The sequence below is a fragment of the Salmo salar genome, chromosome ssa14 (assembly GCF_905237065.1).
Source record: "Salmo salar chromosome ssa14, Ssal_v3.1, whole genome shotgun sequence".
Lineage (NCBI taxonomy): Eukaryota > Metazoa > Chordata > Actinopteri > Salmoniformes > Salmonidae > Salmo > Salmo salar.
This window is the reverse complement of record NC_059455.1, coordinates 78,116,688-78,138,794: the sequence shown is the minus strand read 5'-3', so window position 1 is coordinate 78,138,794 and position 22,107 is coordinate 78,116,688. Positions and strand designations below refer to the sequence as shown.

Sequence of the window (22,107 nt, the reverse complement as noted above, 5' to 3'; positions counted from 1 at the left end):
TATCCATAACAGGGCCTAGGAGGCCCCTATAGTGTCCAAAAATGTCTCAAAAATGTCACATATTTTAAGCATCTTTATTTTCATGCATATAACGTGTCAACAAGTATTTTTATAACCAAATTCACATTCTTTAGTGTAGACATTCATTTTTTATGATTTCATGACTGTTTGATAGTAGATCCCTGAATGGTCCAAAAACCTCTTCAAATAGAAGTATGTTTGTAGCACAAAATATCTTACAGGTAGGCCCTTTTTCACTCACTCATCATGTAACAAGCAGACAGGCTCCCAGAGGCAGGGCCATAAAAGGCCCCAGCTCACTCAACTGCCCCTCCCCTCTCCAACAATATGGATACATACAGTATATAAAGATGAACAAATAAATATATATAGATTTTTTAAGCTATTTATGTATTAATTACTATATTTTCTCTAGATGACCTTTATTTTCTCTAATTTCAAGAACTACAGACAATTACATGAACTTTGGTAAATTACATGTAGTTTTACAACTCTAAGATAATCTAAATGTATGTGTTGTGCAAAGTATTTTTATTCTCAGTCCACAGAATGGACCACATATCATTGAACCATGATAATGGGAGTTACAAATGATATACAATATTAGTTTCTGGGAAATAGATCCTTGTTTCTATCACTTCTGGATTTAGGACTAGCAGAGCATACCTATAAACCAAAACGCATGGATCACAGTTGAGAAAATAGGCTAAATAATGAAAAATAATTGAATCAACAATTACATAATATGCATTAACTATTGACTTTTTCATTTGTAAATCATTATTATAACGCAAATTAAACCTAGAGTTCAGTTTATATAGCCATGGGGGGAATGAAAATAGTTGTATATGTATTAGGTTGTGAAGATCTTAGATTACATGTAAAAAAACAATAACTCAATGCTGAACTAAATCAAAATATGTATTTGTATTATAACTTCTGAAGAACATGTTTACAACTCACAAGTATTATTACAAATGTTTCAGAAATTGAAAAACATAATATATGTACCACATCTCAATTTTCACAAGAGACATATTCTGAAATATTATTTCTGTAATTAATTTTCAAAAAATATGCAAACATTTCTAAAACATGTTTTCACTTTATGGGGTATTGTGTCATTATGGGGTATTGTGTGTAAAATGGGTGAGAACAAAAATATATTTAATACATTTTGAATTCAGGCTGTAACAACAAAATGTGGAATAAGTCAAGGGGTATGAATACTTTCTGAAGGCACTGTATGCAGAAATATTTACATAAGTATTCACACCCCTAAACTACCACTTTGTAGAAGCACCTTTTGGCACCGATTACAGCTGTCTTTCTGGGTAAGTCTCTAAGTGCTTTGCACACCAGGGGCCTCGTTTATCAACCGTGCATAGGCACAAATCTGTGCATATACGATGCAAAATTGTGTTGTGCATATTTAAGATGTTTAAGCCTTACTTTGTAAATAGACTCTAACTGCCTTCTGTCCATCCCGTTTCAAAATGTCCGCCTGCTTTTGAGGATCTTCTTGGAAGTGAGACTAAAGAATCCTGCAAATGAAATGTAGTAGATCGCCAATTGGGGGACCGAGCCTGAGTGGCAGCAGATATAGCCAATCAAATGGAAAGTGAATGAGGAGGAAGACAGAATATTGTAAATGTACTCACTGTGTTGTGTTTCTCCCATTCTTATCATGTGAAATGTTGCGGTTTTAACATTTTATGCAACTATTTATGAAGACATCTGTTGTGCATGAACAGAAAAGAGAATAAAAGAAGAAAAAAAGAAACCGCAACAATGATCAGGGGAGAGACAAATCTCCAGCCACGATCACCACGACGACAGACTCACACGGCTGCACTTGAGATCGAGGAAACTGGTGGTAGTCCTCTTTATTTGACCTATAACCCTATTGGGGTGTTAACTTATCACCATAGAATTAGAATGAGTAGAACAGCCCTCCCAATTCAGGTCAATGAAGCCATAATGGCTGGACTGGTGGCCATTTTGAGTGTCTCCATAGGACATGCGCTCCAGCAGGTATATCTCACTGGTCACCCCCAAAGCCAATTCCTCCTTTGGTCGTCTTTCCTTCCAGTTCTCTGCTGCCAATGACTGGAACGAACTGCAAAAATCTCTGAAGCTAGAGACTCATATCTCCCTCACTAACTTTAAGCATCAGCTGTCAGAGCAGCTCACAGATCACTGCACCTGTACATAGCCCATCTGTAAACAGCCCATCTATCTACCTAACTCATCCCCATACTGTATTTATTTATTTATCTTGCTCCTTTGCACCCCAGTATCTCTACTTGCACATTCATCTTCTGCACATCTACCATTCCAGTGTTTAATTGCTATATTGTAATTACTTCGCCACCATGGCCTATTTATTTCCTTAACTTACCTCATTTGCACTCGCTGTATATAGACTTTTTGTTTTCATTTGTTCTACTGTATTATTGACTGTATGTTTTGTTTATTCCATGTGTAACTCTGTGTTGTTGTATGTGTCGAATTGCTACGCTTTATCTTGGCCAGGTCGCAGTTGCAAATGAGAACTTGTTCTCAACTAGCCTACCTGGTTAAATAAAGGTGAAATAAATACAAATTGTAATTCTAATTTTAGGTAACCTAACCTTCTGGGGTCGCGCTCTACATGACACTTATGGCTAGATCGATGTAGTTGATTTTTGATTTGTTTCTTTTCTTCCAGTCTCTCAGAAGAGTCCCAGTGTCCAGTCCCTGCTGTTAGGGAAGTATATTGATTTATCTGTTAGGAACATGCAAAACTGGGTTATTTCTTTCTAGATGAGAGAGAGGGATGCTGTGGGAGTGGTGAAGGGAAAGAGAGAGAGGCCCATTCTCAGAACACCTGTACAGTCCCATACAATGAATGTCCTTTAATTTATTTATTAATCGATTTTAGTAAAGTTGTACAAAGGTTGAAACATGGGAATGTGGATTGGATGTATTTTTTTCTGTTTCTTTTTTTGTCCCATCTCATCCTATTTTATACATATGTATTATGACTTTTAAATGGTTTTATTTCACATTATTTGTTTATTTACTTTTGCATGTATATTTCTTTGTACAGAGACCATGAGTGTTTGTGATATGTATGTGAATATTTTCATTATTTTTGCCATCAATTATTTTGAAATTAAACATGGAACATACCCCGTTGTGCTGTCCTCACTAAAGCCTTGATACCATTGAGTGCTTTTTTAGTACAGTTCCATGTACTCTTAAACACTACATCTTCCAACAACCAGGCCAGAGATATCTTTGGTAGATTTAATTAGAAGTTTAAAACTGTAACGCAAAACAAGCACAAGATACAAACGGTAAGTAGCAAATAGTGCAGGGGTCTCCAACAGGTTGATTGTACCAGTAGCTCGCAGACCACCTATGAGTAGCTCACCAAACAATTATCAAAGTACATGCAATTTTTACCTGTTCCACCGCAAACTGTCAAAAACAAATCTCACAAGTATCAGATACCACAAACTCCCAGCTACTATCTAATCAACACAACATTTACATTATCCCACCCCTGGTTAGCCACTATTGACTTAAAAGCCAAACCTAACACTATCTGCCAATACATTTTTTGCAATATTGCCCGTCTTGTTCGTGTGGTGCCATTTGTCTATCGCTGTGTAGCCAGTTGATGTGAGCTGCAACGTCGGCTTACCTTGCAGATGTATATCATCTGTAAGTATATCATTTGTATCTATTTGTTATTTGCAAACTTTGCAATGGAATGAGCAGCAGCAGTACAGAACTATTGCTAGATATGCTCATTTGATGGCACATTCCTCACTGGCCTTATGCGCAATTAAAGGGGAATTACACTCAAATCTAAATGTATTCCTTTTCTTCCAGACCCCTCAAAAAGTGTCTTCTGATGTGATTTAAGCATTGACATGGACTCAGAACCAATTTCATTGTTTCTCTATAAACAACTAATTTCTTTCTTTTTTTTAACCTGGAAAAATTCAATTGAACTTAATTTGGGAAAATATTAAACAGAATTTGGTTGAAAAAATCTGATTTGAGGTTTATTAACCTTCATTTTACCAGGTATATTGACAGAAAACATTACTTTCTCTTGTACTCTAAGGACCTGGGGAATAGTTGCACAGGAGAGGAGAAGAGAAGAATATGCCTATTTGAAAGCTAGGAGGGAAATGTAGCTTGCAACATGTTGAAGTTTTTAAAAGTAGCTCTCAAGTTAGAAAAGGTTGGAGACCCCCGATAAAAGGTCACACACAGGCTACCTGAACTGGTGGCCATTTTGAACATCCCCATAGGACATTTTATTCTATGGCAGAGGTGTCAAACTCATTTTGCCCCAGGGCTGCATTCGGTCTTCATCGAGGTCCGAGGTCCGTTGGGCCACACTCAGGATTGGGGTGTAATGGATTACATGTACATGTAATGGATTACCCAAAAAAACAGTAACTGTTATCCGTTACCAGAAAAAATATTTTAATCAGATTACAGATACTTTTGAAAAACTAGATGATGAAAACAGCAGTGGTGTAGCCTACGGGCCGTACAGATATCACTTATTGATATCTTCATAGTGTATTGATGCTCTGCCATCCCACCTCGCGAGCAAAACACTTTAGTCACACACACCCCCCCGACAGCAGAGAGAAAGTTATTTAAAGCTAATTACCTGTAATTCTACACATTTTGCTGGGCCCCTTGGCACGTGCACTGTGTGCCCAGTCGGTATTCAGCCATGATTCGTACAAGTTTAGATAGCTGGCTAGATTCATTTACCAATCTAAAAAATTGTTGGCTGACATGGCTAATTGATTGACTGTCAGTGACTGACATAACAACAGAAAAACTGCTGATGCTTTTGTACACTCATTGTATATTGGGCAGCCTGGTGCGCTTGAGCGCCAGGGAGTGGAAAGTGGGAGCAGGCGTGACACTACAGTATGTGGCCAAACAGGTTAGTTTGTTTCTACATGACAGACACTTTTGCTGCAAGGGAAGTACTGCGAATGACCTGATACAAGCATGCAAAACTGGATCATTTCCTTCTGGCAGACAGCGATGGAGAGAGGTGAGAGAAGAAACCCAGTGTTCAGTCCCTGGTGTTAGGGCACAGCCAACAACTGAGTCTCAATTGCTTCGGTAAGTTGCCATTTGGACCAAAATAATTATTAATTACATGTTTGTTATTCTCTATTTTATCTTCTATGATACACTTTATTATTGGTGATTTGTATCGTGGTGATTTGTACAATACAACTTGACATACTTCATGCTAACAAGGCGAGTAGGCAATGTTCCACAAGCTAGAAACATTTTCCATATAACTTAGTTTATAGAGGGGATTGGCCATCTCGTCACTCAGCAAACCACCTTTAGCTGTTTTGACCTGAGGCCAAACCCCTCAAATTGTTGTGCTGCATTAAAACTTCTTATGGATTAGTTTACAATAAAATTAATCACTTACCTTTGATGATTTTCACATGGTTGCACTCACAAGATTCCATGTTACACAATAAATGTTCGTTTTGTTCAATAAAGTCCCTCTTTATATCCAAACACCTCCATTTTGTTGGTGCGTTTTGTTCAGTAATCCAATGGCTCAAATGTGGTCACAAGAGGCAGACGAAAATTCCAAATAGTATCCGTAAAGTTCATAGAAACATGTCAAACGATGTTTATAATCAATCCTCAGGTTGTTTTTAGCCTGAATAATCGATAATATTTCAACCGGACAATAGCGTCGTCAATATAAAAGATAAACAACGAAAGGCACGCTCTCGGGATTGCGCACCAAACAGGTTGGGGAATTTTCACTGGCCTCTCATTGAAACTGTTCATTCCCCCTAATTTTTCAGAATAAAGGCCTGAAACAATGTCTAAAGAATCTTCACAGCTAGTGGAAGCCATAGAGAACAGAATCTGGGTCCTATCCCTTTAAATGGTGGATAGGCTTTCAATGGAAAAACACAAATTTCAAAATAATAGCACTTCCTGGATGGATTTTCACCTGCCATTTCAGTTCTGTTAAACTCACAGACATTCTTTTAACAGTTTTGGAAACTTTAGAGTGTTTTCTATCCAAATCTACCAATGATATGCATAACCTAGCTTCTGGGCCTGAGTAGCAGGCAGTTTACTTTGGGCACGCTTTTCATCCAAAATTCCGAATGCTGCCCCCTATCCCAAAAAAGTTAAAGCGGGAAACTCGGATAATTCTTTAGCGACCCGCTCGGACAGTTGTGCGCCTGTGTTCTGACGTTCTTGTATTGTGTGTTGTTGGTGCACATTAACAGTTATCTAGGTTTTGCAGGCTCTATCATGGCAGTCACCCTGCTGTCTGCCAATCAAATCAAATCAAACTGTATTTGTCACATGTGCCGAATACAACAAGTGTAGACCTTACTGTGAAATGCTTACTTACAAGCCCTTAACCAACAGTGCAGTTCAAGAAGAGTTAAGAAAATATTTACCAAATAAACTAAAGTAAAAAATTATCCAAAGTAACACAACGAGGCTATATACAGGAATGTCTGTATATCCAGACAATCAAAGGAATATCTGGGATGTTTCGGTGTCAGGCGTACTTGTGGTTTGTGGAAAGTGGGGTTGGCTGTGCAGGGGGCTGGGTAGGGGTCTGGGGACCACAGGGTCTGTTATACTGTTATGTTTCCATTGTGCTCCCTTTTTTATGTCCTGATAGAGTTGGATACCCGTTGTTGTTTGAACACTAATTTATTTGACGTAGGCTACGGCTGGTTCTTGTTAATAAACCGTTCAATTCGAGAACACGATCCTCCGTTGCGGACATTATTTTATTTATGATCTATCAAGGTCATTACGTTGGTGTCAGAAGTAAAAACTAAAATTGAGCTAGCTAGCTGACTAACATTATGGTGGCTACTTACATGGATTATCCTAGCAGAGAAAAATAACAGAAAATGCTTTGTGGTCGTCTGAGATTAAAGTAGGAGGTGGAGAACAAATACGGCAACGGAGGTGCGTGTGCTTGGAGGTCGGAGGATCTGGCTGAAGAGTTCTTGAGGCCATTGGGCCACAAAGCCCAACGCGGATTCTGCTGGGCGGACAGAGCACGTGACATCAACAGTGCATGATGGGAAGGCTGGGGCTCAAGATATACAGCGCATTTAGAAAGTATTCAGACCCCTTGACTTTTTCCACATTTTGTTATGTTACAGCCTTCTTCTAAAATGTATTAAATAAAACATCTCCCTCATCAATCTACACACAATACCCTATAATGACAAAGCAAAAACAGTTTTTTAGAAAATAATTCACATTTATTAAAAGTAATAACACCTAGATTTTCCAATATTTGCACATTATTAATAAAATAAATATTCAAGCTCTCAAGTTGGTTGTTATTCATTATTAGACAGCCGTTTTAAGTCTTAACTGTAATTAGGCGAGTCAGGAACATTCAATGTCGTTTTTGTAAGCAACTCCAGTGTATATTTGGAGTTATGTTTTAAGTTATTGTCCTGCTGTAAGGTACATTTGTCTCCCAGTGTCTGTTGGAAGGCAGACTGAACCAGGTTTTCCTCAAAGATTTTGCCTGTAATTTGCTCTATTCTGTTTCTTTTCATCCTAAAAAGACTCCCTAGTCATTGCTGATGAAAAGCATACCCATAACATGCAGCCACCACCATGCTTAAAAATATGAAGAGTGGTACTCAGTAATGTGTTGTGTTGGATTTGCCACAAACATAACACTTTGTATTCAGGGCATGAAGTGAATTTCTTTGCAACATTTTTTGCAGTTTTACTTAAGTGCCTTATTGCAAGCAGAATGCATGTTTTTCATTCTGTACATGCTTCCTTCTTTTCACTCTCTCATTGAGGTTAGTATTGTGTAGTAACTACATTGTTGTTGATCCAGCCTCAGTTTTCTATCACAGCCATTAAACTCTGTACAGTAACTGTTTTAAAGTCAGCATTGGCCTCATGGTGAAATCCCTGAGCGGTTTCCTTCCTCTCCGGCAACTGAGTTAGGAAGGACACCTCTATCTTTGTAGTGACTGGGTGTATTGATACGCCATCCAAAGTGTAATTAACAACTTTACCATACTTAAAAGGGATATTCAATGTCTGTTTTTTTTTACCATCTACCAATAGGTGCCCTCCTTTGCGAGGCATTGGAAAACCTCCCTGGCCTTATGTGACTCAAGCACATTTTTACTCCTGATCTTATTTAGGCTTCACATAACAAAGGGGTCAAATACTTCTTGAATCAAGACACTTTGACATTTTGGGTTATTGTGTACAGGCCAGTGACACAAAATCACAACTTAATCCATTTTAAATTCGCTGTAACACAACAAAATGTGGAAAAAATAAAAGGGGTGTGAATACTTTCTGAAGACACTGTACACTATACTTTTCCCCCCTACCTTACCATCCCTACCCTGATTGGAGGAAACTAACGGAAAACAATACCTATTCTGCTATTTACAGCTATTTTTGCTGACATATACAGTGCCTTCAGAAAGTATTCAGACACCTTGACATTTACACATTTTGTTACGTTACAGCCGTATTCTGAAATTGATTAAATAAATAAAAATCCTTAGCAATCTACACACAATTCCCCATGATGACAATGCGAAAACAGGTTTTTAGAATTTTTGTAAATGTATTAAAAATAAATACCAGAAATACCTTATTTACATAAGTATTCAGTCTCTTTACTATGAGACTCAAAATTGAGCTCAGGTGGATCCTGTTTCCATTGATCATCCTTGAGATGTTTCTACAACTTGATTGGAGTCCACCTGTGGTAAATTCAATTGATTGGACATGATTTGGAAAGGCACACAGCTGTCTATATAAGGTCCCACAGTTGACAGTGTATGTCAGAGCAAAAACCAAGCCATGAGGTCGACGGAATTGTCTGTAGAGCTCCGACACAGGATTGTGTCGAGGCACAGACCTGGGGAAGGGTACCAAAAAATGTCTGCAGCATTGTAGGTCCCCAAGAATACAGTGGCCTCCATCATTCTTAAATGGAAGAAGTTTGGAACCACCAAGACTATTTCCTAGAGCTGGCCGCCCGGCCAAACTGAGCAATCGGGAGAGAAGGGTCTTGGTCAGGGAGGTGACAAAGAAGACGAGTCAGGATCGAGGCAAAAATGAACAGAGCAAAGTACAGGGAGATCCTTGATGAAAACCAGCTACAGAGCGCTCAAGACCTCAGACTGGGGCAAACGTTCACCTTCCAACAGGACAACGACCCTAAGCACACAGCCAAGACAACGTAGGAGTGGCTTCTGGACAAGTCACTGAATGTCCTTGAATGGCCCAGCCGGAGCTCGGACTTGAACCCGATCGAACATCTCTGGAGAGACCTGAAAATAGCTGTGCAGCAATGCTCCCCATCAAACCTGACAAAGCTTGAGATATTCTGCAGAGAAGAATGGGAGAAACTCCCCAAATACAGGTGTGCCATGCATGTAGTGTCATACCCAAGAAGACTCAAGGTTATAACTGCTGCCAAAGGTGCTTCAACAATGTACTGTGTAAAGGTTTGAATACTTATGTAAATCTGATATTTCGGTTTTTATTTTACATGAATAAAAACCTGTTTTTGCTTTGTCATTAGGGGGTTTTGCATGTAGATGAATGAGGAAAAATGTAATACATTTTAGAATAAAGCTGTAACGTAACAAAATGTGAAAAGGGGTCTGAATAGTTTTTCACCGAGACATGGCTGAACAAAGATACAGACAATATAGAGCTAGCGGGATTTTCCATGCACCGGCAGAAAAGAGACGCTACCTCTGGTAAGACGAGGGGTGGGGGTGTGTGTCTATTTGTCAATAACAGCTGGTGCACGATGTCTAATATTAAAGAAGTCTTGAGGTATTGCTCACCTGAGTTAGAGTACCTTATGATAAGCTGTAGACCACACTATCTTCCAAGAGTTCTCATCCATATTATTTGTAGCCGTCTATTTACCACTACAGAACGAAGCTAGCAGTAAGACCACTCTCAACCAACTCTATAAGTCCATAAGCAAAGAAGAAAATGCTCACCCAGAAGTGGCGCTCCTAGTGGCCGGGGACTTTAATGCAGGCAAACTTAAATCAGTTTTACCAAATTTGTACCAGCATGTCACATGTGCAACTAGAGAAAAAACTATCCTAGACCACCTTTACTCCACACACAGAGATGCATACAAAGCTCTCCCCCGCCCTCCATTTGGCAAATCTGACCATAATTCTATCCTCCTGAATCCTGCTTACAAGCAAAAACTAAAGCAGGAAGTACCAGTGACTCGCTCAATACGGAAGTGGTCAGATGACATGGATGCTACACAACAGGACTGTGTTGCCAGCACAGACTGGAATATGTTCTGGGATTCATCCAATGGCATTGAGGAGTACACCACCTCAGCCCTTGGCTTCATCAATAAGTGCATCGACGACGTCATCCCCACAGTGACTGTACGTACATATCCCAACCAGAAGCCATGGATTACAGGCAAAATCCACATCGAGCTAAAGGCTAGAGCTGAAGCTTTCAAGGAGCGGAGACTAATCCAGACACTTATAAGAAATCCCGCTACGCCCTCAGACAAACCATTAAACAAGCAAAGCGTCAATACAGGATTTAGATTGAATCCTACTACACCGGCTCTAATACTCGTCGGATGTGGCAGGGCTTGAAAACTATTACGGACTACAAAAATGAAACCCAGACGTAAGCTGCACTATCTGACACGAGCCTACCAGACGAGCGAAATGCCTTTAATGCTCGCTTCGAGGCAAGCAACACTGAAGCATGCACAAGAGCACCAGCTGTTCTGTATGACTGTGTGATAACACTCTCGGTAGCTGATGTGAACAAAACCTTTTAAACAGGTCAACATTCACAAAGCCACTGGGCCAGACAGATTACCAGGGCTTGTACTCAAAGCATGCGTGGACCAACTGTCAAGTGTCTTCACTGACAATTTCTTTTTCCTTTTTTTTCATATTTTCACCCCTTTTTTTCTCCCCAATTTCGTGGTATCCAATTGGTAGTAGTTAGTCTTGTCTCATCGCTGCAACTCCCGTACAGACTCAGGAGAGGTGAAGGTCGAGAGCCATGCATCCACCGAAACACAACCCAACCCAACCAAACCGCACTGTTTCTTGACACAATGCCCATCCAACCCGGAAGCCAGCCGCACCAATGTGTCGGAGGAAACACCGTACACCTGGCAACCGTGTCACTGTGCACTGCGCCCGGCCCGCCACAGGAGTCGCTAGTGAGCGATGAGACAAGGATATCCCTGCCAGCCAAACCCTCCCCTAACCTGGACAATGCTGGGCCAATTGTGCGCCGCCCCATGGGCCTCCTGGACTCGGATGGCTGCGACAGAGCCTGGACTCGAACCCAGAATCTCTGCGCCCCTCGGGAGGCCCTTCACTGACATTTTCAACCTCTCCCTGACCGAGTCTGTAATACCTACATGTTTCAAAACAGACCACCATAGTCCCAGTGCCCAAGGAAGCAAAGGTAATCTGCCTAAATGATTACCGCCCCGTCGGTAGCCATGAAGTGCTTTGAATGGCTGGTCATGGCTCACATCAACAGCAACCTCCAGGACACCCTTGACGCACTCCAATTCGCATACTGCCCCAACAGATCCACAGATGACACAATCTCAATCGCGAGTTAGCATGGGTCCCCAGATCATCAAAAGGTTCTACAGCTGCACCATACCATCAAGAGCATCCTGACCGGTTGCATCACCGGCTGGTATGGCAACTGCTCGGCATCTGACCGTAAGGCACTACAGAGGGTAATGCGAACGGCCCAGTACATCACTGGGGCCAAGCTTCCTGCCATCCAGGACCTATATAATAGGCGGTGTCAGAGGAAAGCACATATAATTGTCAGAGACTCCAGTCACCCAAGTTATAGACTGTTTTCTCTGCTACTGCACGGCAAGTGGTAACGGCGCACCAAGTCTAGGACCGAAAGGCTCCTCAACAGCTTCTACCCCCAAGCCATAAGACTGCTGAACAATCAATAAAATCGGCACCGGCCTGGCGGTGAATACTAGCATATACCAATAGACTTCGTCATCGCACTAGCGCTAGTTAGCATTGGCTCGCTAAACTACCTCCAACTTCCTTCATACTGGACACACAAATGGTATCCACAAGTTCATCTTACTCTGGGGAAGTAGATAAATGGCCTTATTGCCAAAATCCTGAAGTATCCCTTTAAGCTAAACATTCTGATCTGTTCCATCAGCCTTGTTAGTTGATACGGTGTATACCTCCACTACACTCCTTTGATACGCATCGTGAAGGTTTAAGAAGTGACTATATGCAGTGCCTTCTGAAAAATAAGTGGGTTTATGGCATATACCTGCTGTATACCGACCACTACAACACTGACTGCCCTCACTCCATAAGCGAAGAGAGAAACTGTGCCTGGACTTTGCAGTCTCCCTTCGGAGACTGGTTACCTTCCTGCCGAAGAGAAGTGTCAGGCAGCAGCTCCAACCGTAGTACACACATGCTCTCTATTCCAAAGGCCCCATAGTACACACATGCTCTCTATTCCAAAGGCCCCACAGTACACACATGCTCTCTATTCCAAAGGCCCCATAGTACACACATGCTCTCTATTCCAAAGGACCTATAGTTCACACATGCTCTCTATTCCAAAGGCCCCATAGTACACACATGCGCTCTATTCCAAAGGCCCCATAGTACACACATGCTCTCTATTCCAAAGGCCCCATAGTACACACATGCTCTCTATTCCAAAGGCCCCATAGTACACAAATGCTCTCTATTCCAAAGGCCCTATAGTACACAAATGCTCTCTATTCCAAAGGCCCTAGAGTACACACATGCTCTCTATTCCAAAGGCCCCATTGTACACAAATGCTCTCTATTCCAAAGGCCCCATAGTACACACATGCTCTCTATTCCAAAGGCCCCATAGTACACACATGCTCTCTATTCCAAAGGCCCCATAGTACACACATGCTCTCTATTCCAAAGGCCAAGACTGAAAGATACAGTACAAACAGTCACCCATACCTTATTTTTGCCATTTATTCAACACAACTCGAGTATCTTCAAACGTAAATATAGTTTTTTTTACTTCATTTAACTTGAATGTTTTATTTATTTATCGATGCAATATCCATGCATTTCAGTGTCAATGACTGCCATGTGGATAATATTAATTTAACCTTGAACTTGCCATCATCACCGTTGCCATTCCATCTCATCAGAAACCCAGCAGCTGACATCATGGCAAATAGGTAAGGATGATTCATTTGTATCAACTATACTTAAGGAGTAAATCATGAAATATGAGTACCAAATAACTTCACAGGACAGTTATTGATACTTTTTCAATATATTCATAACTGATCAGTTTTATTCCATGTAGGTCAACTGAAGAAATGCAAATGAGGAGCGATTTCCTGCAGTGTGTGGAGAAAAAAGGTAGGCCTAGTAGTCAAAACATTTATTTACCCTAAAATTATTTCTAGATTGCACTTGACTAGTAGTTTTAGAACTTTTTTAATGTTCCTATTACTACAGGGGCTGTGGCATTCATAAAAAGTGTTGAAGAAGTCGTGAAAAAATATGGGGATAAGAAATTGTCCCTCAACATGCAAGAAGGTTCCCAAATGTTAAGATTTGGAAACCTAGATAACACAGTCTATGCAGGAGAACATGAGGAATTGAATGATTGGAAATGGTCCTACCTTCCAGAGAGTATGGAAATGGTGGTAATTGGAGCAATAGATGACTTTTCTTTTTGTGAAGCAGAGTGTTCCCAATTGGTTGTTTTGGTTTGTGAGGATCGCAAGGTCTATGCCTATGAAGATGAGCGCCTGCATCTGTTTGCAAACACTTTGAAAGATATGTTTGATTTTCAAATCAAATTGCCAAGTGAAACAATCCATCGTGGGAAGTGCTTTGCAGACGTGGTAAGAATAAAATGTCAATGTACAGTGCATTTTGTTACGTTAGACTTATTCTAAAATGTATAAAATAGTTTTTTCCCCTCATCAATATGCACACAATACCCCATAATAACAAAGCAAAAACATTTTTATTTTAGCAAATTTATAAAATAAAAAAACTGAAATATCACATTTACATTGGTATTCAGACCCTTTACTCAGTACTTTGTTGAAACACCTTTGACAGCGATTACAGCCTTGAGTCTTCTTGGGTATGACACTACATCAAAGATCTCTCTGTACTCTGCTCCATTCATCTTTCCCTCAATTCAGACTAGTCTCCCAGTCCCTGCCGCTGAAAATCATCCCCACAGCATGATGCTGCCACCACCATGCTTCACCGCAGGAATAGTGCCAGGTTTCCTCTAGATGTGACGATTGGCATTCAGGCCAAAGAGTTCAATCTTGGTTTCATCAGACCAGAGAACCTTGTTTCTCATGGTCGGAGAACTCTGTAGATGTCTTTTGGCAAACTCCAAGCGGGCTGTCATGTGCCTTTTCCTGAGGATTGGCATCCGTCTGGTCACTCTAGCATAAAGGCCTGATTGGTGGAGTGCTGAAGAGATGGTTGTCCTTCTGGAAGGTTTTCCCATTTCCACAGAGGAACACTGGAGCTCTGTCAGAGTGACCATTGGGTTCTTGGTCACCTCCCTGATCAAGGCCCTTCTCCCCCAATTGCTCAGTTTGGCCAGGCGGCCAGCTCTAGGAAGAGTCTTGGGGGTTCCAAACTTCTTCCATTTAAGAATGACGAGAGAATGTTAAAAAATAGAAACCAAAAAAAAATAAAAATTTTGCTTTTCTTGAGAAATAAAGTATAAGTCAGTACATTTTTTTGTTAATAACTGGGTTCTTGGGGACCTTCAATGCTGCAGACATTTTGGTACCCTTCCCTAGATCTGCAACTCGAAACAATCCTGTCTCGGAGCTGTACGGACAATTCCTTTGACCTCATGGCTTGGTTTTTTCTCTGACATGCACTGTCAACTGTGGGACCTTATATAAACAGGTGTTTGCCTTTCCAAATCATGTCCAATCAATTGAATTTACCATAGGTGGACTCCAATCAAGTTGTAGAAACATCTCATGGATGATCACATCTCATGGATGATCAATGGAAATGGGATGCACCTGAGCTCTATTTCGTGTCTCATAGTAAAGGGTCTGAATACTTTTGTAAATAATGTTTTTCTGTTTTTTATTTGTAATATATTTGAAAAATTCTAAAAACCTGTTTTTTCTTTGTCATTATGGGTTATTGTTTGTAGATTGAGGAACAAAATGTATTTCATCCATTTTTGAATAAGGCTGTAATGTAACAAAATGTGGAAAAGGGAAGGGGTCTGAATACTTTACACATGCACTGTACATAATTGATAGCATACATTAAGGCCAAAACATTACTGTGCACACAAAATTCAACAAATAATAACCATTGTTAAATGACCAATAAAATTAAGTTCATAAGAATATTCTCAGATCATTTCTCTATCCACCTGGACACAGTCTGTGGCAACAGATGAAATGGATGAGACATTTGATATTAAATGAAAACAAATGTTAAATTCATACATTTACAGTTAGTGTGGAATTGTGGTAAGTAATTAACAAACAGGATTATTTTGTAGTATGTTTGATTTCTGACAATCTATTACCATACTTTGACATGTTTGTCCACTAGACAGAAGAAAAGTGGGCTGAGGTGTACAAGAATGCAAAGAAAATGGAGGAAGAGGTACACAATGCATATCAGGAAGAAATAGCCACCCGTTGGACATCCAAGCAACCAAACCTGTCTGTAGAAAAGGTAACTTTAAAAGCTTGACATGTATGTTTATGGCATGGAATAATGGTATAGAGTTGGGTGCATTTCCCCTGCTCTGCAGCACCTGTAGAAAGCAACTACATAATGACAGTGTCAGGGTTAGGGTTGCAAAATTCATGGAACTTTCAATAAATTCCCTGTTTATTTAGAAATCCTGGTTGGAGGATTCCAGACACAACCTATTATTTGGCAGTGAATTCTATTTCTACATTCGTGATTCTATATCTCACTAATCCTCTCCACCTGACTTAATCTCTGATCACCGGAAGTTGTACAAATTGTTTAATTAGGGCAGTGAGAAAGAGGCGAAGCTAGAGGGTCAACTCTGCCCAAAATCTGTCCGTGCAGTAGATGAAGCAGACTTGGGCAAAAGTCTGTCCTCCACAGTCATGACTAGAAAGGATACAGTTTGTCAAATTAACGTCAAGTGTGGGGTGGGGTGGGGAGGGGGGGGGGGCTTGCATTTTAGCTAACCCAATTCAGGGCTCTGTGCAGGCCAATCTCGACAAACCATTTCTGTATGGACCTCGCTTTGTGCATGGGGCATGCTGAAAGAGCAAAGGGCCTTCCCCAAACTAGGGCTCCTTAGTGGCACAGCGGTCTAAGGCACTGCATCTCAGTGCTAGAGGCATCACTACAGACCCTGATTCGATTCCAGGCTGTATCACAACCAGCCGTGATTGGGAGTCCCATAGGGCAGAGCACAAATGGCCCAGCGTCGTTAGAGTTTGGCCGGGGTAGGCCGTCATTGTAAATAAGAATTTGTTCTTAACTGACTTGCCTACTTAAAGGTTAAATAAAATAAAAAATGTAACTGTTGCCACAAAGTTGGAAGCACAGAATAGTCTAGAATGTCATTGTATGCTGTAGCGTTAAGATTTCCCTTCACCTGCATTGGGGAGGGAAGTGTTCTCCTGGCATCGGCCAAACTCCGATTCGTCCATCGGTCTGCCAGATGGTGAAGCGTGATTCATCACTCTAGAGATTGCGTTTCCACTAATTACAAGTGGGGAGACTCTGAGAAAGTGTTGTTTCCCGAGTTTTCACGTTTCAACACTGGTCTATCACCTTTTCAACCAAAAGATTACAACCAACTTGATTTAGACAATTACAAACTTATCAATGTGGCTAATGTAGCTAGTTTGACCATAATGTAGCTAGTTTGACCATGTAGCTAGTTTGACCATAATTAACAAACTGCATTATTTTGTAGTATGTTTGATTTCTGACAGCTTGGAAAATTCAATCACCATTGTTTTTAAATGGCTTTTTCCTATGTTTTTGCTTAGCAAGCTTAGCAAGCTAGATAACTTTATTATTAGCAACATTAGCTTGCTTAACTAGCTAGCTAAAACATTATTGGTTGAAGAATTGCTTGACTTCAAAAGCACTTGAGCACAATCATGTAGGACTTATGTCGCATTCACATGCAATCGGAAATTCTTAACCTCAGTTCAAATGAACTTAAAGTATTTGCGTAGAGCTTCTTATTGGTTGATTCTGGTATGCATTCAAGTGGGAAACTAGGAGCTCATTTTTCTACAATGAGTTTCCAAGTCGAAAATGTCCTTGTTCGGATGAGCATGTTGAAGTTTCCTTGTTCAGACGAGCATGTTAACGCCCGAGTAGTTATGGCAAACAAAGCTGGTGCTTTGTGTCAACCTGCGTTTTGAAAAGTATTGTTTTATTCACATTAAATTGCCTGATGTGACAAAGGTGTGTTTTTAAATGGCTTTTTCCTTTGTTTTTGCTGTTTTTTTACAGAAGGCAAACAAGGGAATGAGAACCAGAAATAGTCAAACATCCGAACAGTGCAAAATGAAGCGGAGGAATCGAACAACACACCAAACAATATCCTTAAAAAAAAGTAGAACACGTGTTTTTGTTGTCTAGAAATGTTCTATAATTTAATTGTTTTGTGAATTTATTTTTTGTATGTCTATGTCTACATGTTTATATATATATATGTTTACAAGAAGCAATGGGAAGACAGAGCAGGGATGTTCAAATTCAATTTTATTTGTCACATACACGTGATTAGCAGTTTTATTGAGGGTGTAGTGAAATGCTTGAGCTTCAAGATCCGACAGTGCAGTAATATCTAACAAGTAATATCTAACAAATTACACAACATATACCCAATGCACACAAATCTAAGTAGGAATGAATTAAGACTATATACATATGGATGAGCGATGTCAGAGCAGAACGGACTAAGATACAGTAGAATAGTATAGAAACAGTATATACAGCTGAAGTCGGAAGTTTACATACATTGAGGTTGGGAGTCATTTAAAACAAGTTTTTCAACCACTCCACACATTTCTTGTTAACAAACTATAGTTTTGGCAAGTCGGTTAAGACATTTATTTTGTGCATGACACAAGTAATTTTTACAACAATTGTTTACAGACAGATTATTTCACATATCACTGTATCACAATTCCATTGGGTCAGAAGTTTACTTACATTAAGTTGACTGTGCCTTTAAACAGCTTGGAAAATTCCAGAAAATTATGTCATGGCTTTAGAAGCTTCTGATAGGCTAATTGACATAATTTGAATCAATTGGAGGTGTACCTGTGGATGTATTTCAAGGACTACCTTCAAAGTCAGTGCCTCTTTGCTTGACATCATGGGAAAACCAAAATAAATCAGAGAAGACCTCAGAAAAAAATTCTAGACCTCCACAAGTCTGGTTCATCCTTGGGAGCAATTTCCAAATGCCTGAAGGTACCATGTTCATCTGTACAAACAATAGTACGCAAGTATAAACACCATGGGACCACGCAGCCGTCATACCGCTCAGGAAGGAGCTCATATTTCTACAATGAGTTTCCAAGTCGAAAATGTCCATGTCTCCTAGAGATGAACGTACTTTGGTGCGAAAAGTACAAATCAATCCCAGAACAACAGCAAAGGACCTTGTGACGATGCTGGAGGAAACAGGTATAAAAGTATCTATATCCACAGTAAAACGAGTCCTATATCGACATAACCTGAAAGGCCGCTCAGCAAGGAAGAAGCCACTGCTCCAAAACCGCCATAGAAAAGCCAGACTACGGTTTGCAACTGCACATGGGGACAAAGATCGTACTTTTTGGAGAAATGTCCTCTGGTCTGATAAAACAAAAATAGAACTGTTTGGCCATAATGACCATCGTTATGTTTGGAGGAAAAAGAGGGAGGCTTGCAAGCCGAAGAACACCGTCCCAACCATGAAGCATGGGGGTGGCAGCATCATGTTGTGGGGGTGCTTTGCTGCAGGAGGGACTGGTGCCCTTCACAAAATAGATGGCATCATGAGGGAGGAAAATTATGTGGATATATTGAAGCAACATCTCAAGACATCAGTCAGGAAGTTAAAGCTTGCGTCTTCCAAATGGACAATGACCCCAAGCATACTTCCAAGGTTGTGCCAAAATGGCTTAAGGACAACAAAGTTAAGGTATTGGAGTGGCCATCACAAAGCCCTGACCTCAATGCTATAGAAAATATGTGGGCAGAACTGAAAAAGTGTGTGCGAGCAAGGAGGACTACAAACCTGACTCAGTTACACCAGCTGTCAGGAGGAATTGGCCAAAATGAAATTGGGGTTTTCTCTCTCCTTACTTTTCTTAGACAATTCAGGTGGTAGCCTGTTTTACTCTGTGATTGGCTACAAGGGAGATAGATGTATCATTTTCTTCTACTTTTCAGGATGTTGTTGAGAGCAGTTTTGAAACTGAATTTAGAAACTGAATTTGAAAACCGAATTTGAAAACTGAATTTGAAAACTAAATCTGAATGCATCTGAGAAATACAATATATAAATGATTGGTAAACTTGAAATTGAGGTTTTTTAACATGATACACAGAAAATGGATGCAATATCTACTATATTGAAACTGATTATTGTCACGTCCTGACCAGTAAAGGGGGTTATTTGTTATTGTAGTTTGGTCAGGGCGTGGCAGGGGGTGTTTGTTTTATGTGTTTCGGGGGTTTTGGTTTATGTTCTATGTTAGTATATTTCTATGTTTAGTCTAGTGTGTCTATTTCTATGTTTAAGTTTCTTGGGTTGACCTTCAATTGGAGGCAGCTGTTCCTCGTTGCCTCTAATTGAAGGTCCTATTTAGTAGGGGTGTTTTTTCCTGTGTTTTGTGGGTGGTTGTTTCCTGTTTTGTGTATGTTGCACCTGACAGGACTGTTTACGGTCGTTTTGTTGTTTGTTTTGATTTTGAGTTAATAAAGTGAAAATGAGCACTTCACACGCCGCGTCTTGGTCCCCATTAGACGACAGTCGTTACAATTATAGAAATATTGAAATTGAATTACATTGAAATAGAATTTTAAAACAATGCAATATTTATTCAATCACGTTATCTTGTGTGTTTGTTTGTTCTCTTTGAGACACTAATGCAGCACCAATAGACACTCATTTCTAGCCATAATCTCAGTATTTCTTTATTCCAAACTGGGTCAAAAAATCCTCATATGACAACACTGGTGTATTCAGTGACATGAAACACTATAAAGGTTGCAAATATAAATAGATTGAATAAAGCTGATATGATTCTGTAATCTATTCTATTTGACAGACAATCATTTCTGTTCTATATGATACATTTCTGTCTGAGCGCTAGGCAATTTTACATCCTGAACAGGCCCCATATCTCTTTACATGTCCTGGGAGGGGTTAGGCAGAAACTGTCTGTTTATAAATAAATAATACAAGTATGTACTTTAATGTGGGGTTGGGCAGAACAAATTCATGTTCCAACAAAACTTGGCAGATGTCCCCATCCATACCAGTTTGGTGTCATTGCCAACGAGTCAACGTCTTCAGGGTTGAGAAGACATATTTCACAACCAGGATGTAAGCAGGATTGAGTAGTGTCAGACGTGTGGGGTGACAGTCAGTCACACTGGAATAGTTTCACCTCTATGCACACAAGTCTGTACATGGCAGACATAACTGTGTTATGACAGTGGACATAGATATTTTCTCACTCTAAGATGTCATTGTCTGATTGAAGGATATACTGTGGGTAGATCTAAGCTACAGTGTCAGGGTGTCCAAGAGGTGGGTTTACAGTCCCTGATCAAATAAAGCCATTGAGTGGTTTAGTTAATCAATGGCTATCAAATTAACTCTGATTAAGTAAATGATTTAACTAGTAGTAGTGGCAGTCCAGTCTCCTTTTCACCTCATTTAACACCTGATTTAACACCTGGCCACAAAACCTGACATGACCGTTTGGACTGGTGAATGACTGGTGACAGTGGAGCAATGAAACAATGGAAAGGGGTTAAAGCAGATCAGAAACAGACAAAAGCTGGAACATTAGAGTAAACATTCCATCCCATTCCACCTCGGCACACAGAACCAAATCTACTAAAGCTACTCTATTTATGTTAAGGCTGTCATGATTAAAGGTGATAAGGAGAGGCGTGTTGACACAACAGTGTACAAAACAATTCACGCGATGACTCAGTAAGACAGACAGGATAGACCTGATCCCCATGTAACTGTTGTTACAGTAGTCATAGCAACAGAAACAGGCTACAGTAAAGGTACAATAGGTAAATATGGTTCCTTATAATACCACTTTACGCCCCACTTGGCCTAAAAACCCTAGCCTACATAGACCATTTTAAGATATGGTGAGATGACAAGACTTGTGTGATGATGAGTAACCTTGCCTGAGACCTGAAGCCTTGTGTTAGCTTCTTGAGCCAATGCTAACGCTTTAGCTCAGGGGGATTAACACAGTCTTGTGGCTTAAAGATGACCCAGGTTTAAGTCAAGTGAAATTATATGTCTGGGGACACCATTTGCAAAGGAAAGTTAGATATTGAACAGAATCTTAAGCACTTACAAATAATTTGTACAATATGTTACGAATTTGTATAGTGTCCCCAAACATACAAAATGAATGACGTAGTACACAATTGTCAGGGGCCCTTTCTGGCTTGTGAGCACTACTTACAAAACTACTGACGGAAAGTATACGAAACATTTATAACGTATGTTTAATTTGTGTTCATTTAGATTTAAAATGAGACTGAAATTAGATCATTTCATTGCTCCTATCAGGATTCTTTCCACAGATTACCCTGAATGGCAGTCACAATATGTTTTACATACACGTCTTTCTACTTTTCCTGCCCTTCCTCCATTTATGTAAAGACAACTCTGTGTTAGACAACATGGTGAATTCCCTTGATTTTGTTCTGTTGGCCTTGATGACCCAATGAGTAAATTGTT

The 22,107-nt window shown here is 40.1% G+C and overlaps 1 long non-coding RNA gene across 1 annotated transcript; it reads left to right on the top strand.

Annotated features, from left to right (window-relative positions):
• Positions 1 to 4,991: 4,991 nt before the first annotated feature.
• LOC106570348 (uncharacterized) lies at positions 4,992 to 18,748 on the top strand. The gene is made up of 6 exons (XR_001320652.2): positions 4,992 to 5,172; positions 13,214 to 13,321; positions 13,453 to 13,508; positions 13,608 to 13,999; positions 15,714 to 15,839; positions 17,622 to 18,748. It is a non-coding gene; the product is annotated as an uncharacterized lncRNA (long non-coding RNA).
• Positions 18,749 to 22,107: the final 3,359 nt, after the last annotated feature.